At 36.1% G+C, this 6,162-nt stretch overlaps 1 pseudogene across 1 annotated transcript; it reads right to left on the minus strand.

Annotated features, from left to right (window-relative positions):
* Nucleotides 1–2,146: 2,146 nt before the first annotated feature.
* On the minus strand, nt 2,147–2,676 carry LOC105515681 (annotated as a pseudogene). The gene has a single exon (XR_001002365.1). The product of XR_001002365.1 is annotated as a 40S ribosomal protein S19 pseudogene (transcript).
* Between the last annotated feature and the right edge of the window lie 3,486 nt (nt 2,677–6,162).

Genomic DNA, 6,162 nt, shown 5'->3' on the forward strand with positions numbered 1-6,162 from the left:
TATGAGGGCATTGGTAAAATGAAGCAATTTAAGAACTAGCAGTGATAGCAAATGAAAGAAGTGAATCATCCTCTTTCAAATTATTTGAACTAAACGAAGACTGTGTCTACTAGGGAAGGAAGCAGGAGAATATGAGGAAAGAAGCTCAATGTCATAGCAGAATGAGATCCCTGGGCATTTGCTACTTCATGGTGAGTCCTGGTGCCAGGCACCCCAGAAATAGCTCTGATTTTAGGGATATGTGAGAGGCCTCACTCCCTGGATTCCCCGAGATGAACAGGCAAGAGCGGACATTCTTTGTGCATATGGCCTTTCAGACAGAGTGTGAAGCCTGGAGGCAGCCAGCTCATTTACTTGTGGCCAAGAGTTAGTGCAGTAACGTATTGGAAGCTTCCTTCCTTTGGCTTCTAATTCCGAGATTGGCAAAGACACAGGACACAGTCGTGTACATGGTTTGTTGACCTGGGCAAGGAAGGATATTATAGATTACTTCAGTTACTCAATTACCTCTCAAGAGGTAGATCCTGGTGATACATGTAAGGACCATATAGGATAAGTTCTACATGAAGGAATAAGGTAACAGAGAATTAAGAGATCATACACAAGGAAGGACGATATCAATCCTACAAATGAAGAGGTGGCATGCAGCCACACACCTGGGGAGTGGGGAGGTGCAGGAAAATGTCCTCCGATGATCAAAATAGCAGAGGAATCTGAGTTTGAATCAATTTACTTAGAAAAGACTAAGTACTATTTTAGGACTAATACAAAATGGAGGCTCATGACAATCATTCTAGTTATAGAGATAAATGCATACTGCTGCATAATTGAGTTCTAACTACAAACCACATACCCACTTTTTTGACTTATTATTTCTTTTTCTTTTCCTCCTTTTTTTCTTTTGTAACTGTGTCTAAAGTTAACTAAATAGGATTTATCAATAATAATCAATAAAAATCACAATATTTAAGGCTTCACTTTAAAATTTCTTCTCTATCCTCAGGCAGGAGAAAAATAATTCTACAATTTGTTTTTTAATATTTTTGATATGATAATTCACAGCTGCCAGCTTGGAATATCTCACCTCTTCAAAGCTTTGAAGCATGGAGGGTCTTTGAATATTTCAATATTTTGTCTCCTGCAACACAGAAGAGGAAAATCTGATTCCAGGAATCAAGAAAAAGAATTCCTTCAACTCTCAGCCAAAATGTAATGTCACAGAAACTAAAAGAAATGTATATATAGCCCTTGGAAAAAGTATCATTAGGTTCATGAAACTCTACCTCATGATCAGTCAAATATAATGGCTTTTTGACAGATGTAGTTGGTAAAAGTCAAACTCTTTGTTGATGAAACGACTGACACTAATTATAAACTCTTATATTTAAAATTTCAATTAATACTTTGGTCTTCTAATTTTTAAGGTCAAATAATTGGGAAACTTTTTCTATTTTCATGCTTATTTTTGCTTATATTGTGAGTTTTTGTATGAAATATCACACTGACGTGAAGAAAACATTTGTATTTTGAGATAGAGAAATAGGGGAGCAAGAAGGAAGTGAAAACTCTGGGAAGTTGAGACCTAAAACTGATTTTCACCTTACTATGGATTTTCCAGGATGCTGGTAGAGAATGTATTGATAATCAATACTCAATTAAGTGGATTTCAAATAACTAACTAACTAAAGGATCCACATAGTTGTACTTTGAAAGGAAGCACTTTGTGTTCACAACACTTTAAGAAAGGCTATCTTGAATAAAGTTAAGCAAAAGCTTTTATTTGAAGACTTCTAGAGTTACCAACCAGGGTAGGTACTAGAATTTCACATTTAAAAAAAAAAATAAATTAAATTTTTTTTTGGGGGGGTTTTGAATGACAGCATTTTTTGAAATATAATTTGGGACAACACTTGCTTGGAGGAAATTGTAAAAATGTACTCTGAGAAAGTGACTTGTCACAAATGCTATTTCATTTTTCACAATTTTTCTCTAATGAGTGAAAAAAGAGTGAATATGTTATTCTTGCAATATATATCATTCTTAGTAAATAAAAACTAAATGGAACAAAAGACAGCTGCAAAATGAAATTTCCATTCCCAGCTGGAGTTCTTAACAATCTACCTCTAGTCTCCCAGGATAATTCTTCTTTTTTTTTTTTTTTTTTTTACGAATGAGGCAATTTATTAACCCAGCATGGTTTGTTCTAATGCTTCTTGTTGGCAGCTGCCACCTGTCCGGCGATTCTGTCCAGATCTCTCTGTCCCTGAGGTGTCAGTTTGCGGCCCCCATCTTGGTCCTTTACCACCATTTTCAGCCCCTCCAGGGCTTGGAGGACCCGGCGAGCCACACTCTTGGAGCCTCGGCTGAAGTGGCTGGGCATGACGCCGTTTCTCTGACGTCCCCCATAGATCTTGGTCATGGAGCCAACCCCAGCGCCACCCCGGAGGTACAGGTGCCGCGCTGTGGAAGCAGCTCGTGTGTAGAACCAGTTCTCATCGTAGGGAGCAAGCTCTTTGTGCTTGGCTAGCTTGACGGTGTCCACCCATTCGGGGACTTTCAGCTTCTCGGACTTTTTGAGGAAGGCTGCCAGAGCTCTGACGAACTCCTGCTGGTTCACGTCTTTTACAGTAACTCCAGGCATCGTGCGGCCTCCGCGCTGCCAGCCAGGGGAAAGGGCTAGGATAATTCTTAACATTTACAAATGAGAAAATGCTCTACAGAAATGTATTAAAATATGGCATATTTTTGAGACACACACTAACTATGCAACATTTTTAAATGAATCTGTAGTGGAAATAGCAAGGGACTAGCACACAATTTTCATAATCAGGAAGACATTCACATTTTCATAAAGAATTGCTATGGTTGGATAGGTCAATATGTATATCTTAACCCAATGTAAATCCATTTCAAACGAATGAGGATAAACACGTTGTACAGAGTAAATGAGCAATAAATGTGTGTACACTATCTGAGAAAGTTATAGTGATAATTGATATGGATTTATAAAGGTAAAACTTTATAAGAACACTTTCTAAGTACATGATTAAATGATTTTAACCCAGGGGCACAAATTTGGAATATCAAAATGAACATGAAACTCAAAAGTTTCACATGAATCAGGAAGAATGTTTATTTTTTCAATTAAGAATTAAGAATATATAGTACATATCCAGTGTCTATTTTTGATTCAAAATAACTTTAATGATAAATTAAAAAACAGAGATGATTCAAACTAATTTTCAGCCATAGGGCCAATGGTCTTCCTGTTGAATAAGGATACACTTACTGTAAAGACGCACAACACACAGAAAACAGTGGCATGTGTGTGAGATTGAAAGAACCAAGAAACCTAGGATAGAGTTTATCTGTGAAATAAAACATTCAGTGTTTTCCATTGCAGAATTGTGTGTAATCGTTGATATGTTAAAACAACCCATGAAGCCATCCAATAAAGGGCCGTTGAATGAAGCAAGTGCATTTTTACAGTGGAGTACTGTACAGTCTTCAAAAATATGAGGAAGACTTCCATGCAGGATATTTCATTAAGTGAATTAGATAAAGTGTGGAATAGGATGAAGGTAAAGAGTAAGTAGTAATTTACCCTTTTTAGGGGGCATTGGGCGGAGACGGAGTCTTGCTCTGTAGCCCAGGCTGGAGTGCAGTGGTGGATCACTGCAACCTCTGCCTCTCGGGTTCAAGCAATTATTGTGCCTCAGCCTCCAGAGTAGCTGGGATTACAGGCGTCCACCACCACATCCAGCTAATTTTTGTATTTTAGTAGAGATGGAGTTTCACCATGTTGACCAGGCTGGTCTTGAACTCCTGACCTCAAGTAATCCACCCATGTCAGCCTCCCAAAGTGTTGGGATTACAGTCCTGAGCCATTGTGCCTGGTCGATACTAATTTACCTTTATATAAGAAACAAATAAAAATATTCTTGTATCTATTTGCTTATATCTTTATTTATCTATTTATTTATTTATTTATTTTGTGACAGAGTCTCGCTCTGTCACCCAGGCTGGAGTGCAGTGGCACAATCTTGGCTCACTGTAAGCTCCACCTCCCGGTTCACGCCATTTTCCTGCCTCAGCCTCCCAAGTAGCTGGGATTACAGGTGCCCACCACCATGCCAGGCTAATTTTCTATTTGCTTATTTTTACTTAAAGTAATGAAAGTTTTATGGAAGCTAAAGGCTATGAATACACACTTGGGGGAGGAGGAGATGATTTAGAGGTGACAGACCTACAAGCCAGACTTCTCTGCGTATTCCACTTACTAGGATTTTGCCTTTTGAACTTTGTGATTTTATGACACATTCAAATAATCAAACAGCAAATCCTGAAATAAACAGAAACACATGAACCTAATATTTTATCAAATCAGCAGTATATTTACCCAAGAAAGAAATTATTTCAAATAAATGAAACAATATAATGTCTATTCTTAGCAGATATATTTCAAGCATAAAAAGTACTTCAAATGAAATTTAAACTACATTCAGAAAGTTTATTGATAAATTTTTTATAAGAGTTATATTAGTATTGTGAAATATGTATATTGAATGATACAGCACATAAGTCAATGTATTATTATTGTTAGAAGCCAAGGTCTCATCACAAGAAAAAAAGCTAAAAAATATAAAATTAAAAGGTTAGCCAAAACACAGCAATAGTAAATTTAAGCTACACATATAAATATGAACTCGTGATTTTTAGCATGTATTTTCTTGCACTGCTTACTAAAAGGAACTAAAAGATAAGATGTCAGAGTACCTTTGAACATGCCTAAGGCCTCTATTTGTTATCTTAATTTCTAAATATCACACTCCACTAAAAGAAGCAGGCCTCCTTGGTAAATAGACTGGTGCTTCTTTATTCATTGCCACCTGAACTCAAATTATACGATGGTAGAAGGAAACTTAAACTTAGTGTTACAAGTTAACTAAGTCATTTTCAGACACTTTTAGTTTCATAAGACTTCCCTTTTTTCCTTTTCCTATTAAGATAAAATGTAACTATATAAAATGTTATATGAAAAATGAATAAAGAAGATGTTTCAACAAAAATTGTGACAGTCTATCCTTTAGAGATACTCTACTAAAAAGTAAGTATCAGGTAGATTAAATATAAAAGAAGAAAAAAACCTATAAAAGTATTAGTTGAAAATACAAACATTTTAAAATAAATGTTAAAATAAAATAAATATATAGAGCTTTCTGAAGTGAGGGACAAAGCTGAGGGGAAACAGCAGAATTACTGATGAATTTAAATTGTGTTAGAAGAACTTGTTAACAAATTTAAAATATTAGGAGAAAACATATGCAGTAGGAGGAAACATGGAAACATGTTTTCATTCACAAAATATTCAGGAAAGCCTTAGATATTAATAAGAAAAAAAAAAAACAAATTAACCAAGGAAACAGTGGGCAAGGGACCCAGCCATGTAATTCACAGAAAGAAAATACAAATGATAATGGAGGATGAATGACTTACCTCTCCACTGATCAAGGCAATGCATGTTAAAATGATGAGAAATTGGGGTATTTTTACTTAATCAATGGCATGGTTTGGTTATGTGTCCCCACTTAAATCTCATCTGGAATTGTAATCCCCACATGTGGAGAGGGGACCTTGTGGGAAGAGATTGGACTATGGGGGCAGATTTCCCCCTTACTTTTCTCCTGATAGTGAGTGAGTTCTCACAAGATCTGGCGATTTTCCTGCTCTATCTCTCCTGCTGCCATGTAAGACATACCTTGCTTCTCCTTTGATTTCCACCAGGACTGCAAGTTCCTGAGGCCTCCTCAGCCATGTGGAACTGTGAAACAATTAAACCTCTTTGCTTTATAAATTACCCAGTCTTGGCATTTCTTTATAGCAATGTGAAAATTGACTAACAGTCAATTTTTTAAAAACATTAATTGCAAATAGCATTGAAGAGGATGTGGAGAATCAGTCATTCATAAATTATTGATAAAAATTTGTATTTGAAATGTAGTCTATCAGGATATTTTGACAATATTTAACAAAAGTAGAAATGGATATATATTTTGAGCCAGTAAAAATCCCTACTAGGATTTTATTATGCTCATCCATGTGGACAATGACGACAATACACATTAGTATGTAATAAGTTTGAAACAAATAACTTGGCACAAT

Source organism: Colobus angolensis, unplaced genomic scaffold (assembly GCF_000951035.1).
Source record: "Colobus angolensis palliatus isolate OR3802 unplaced genomic scaffold, Cang.pa_1.0 Scaffold268, whole genome shotgun sequence".
Classification (NCBI taxonomy): Eukaryota; Metazoa; Chordata; class Mammalia; order Primates; family Cercopithecidae; genus Colobus; species Colobus angolensis.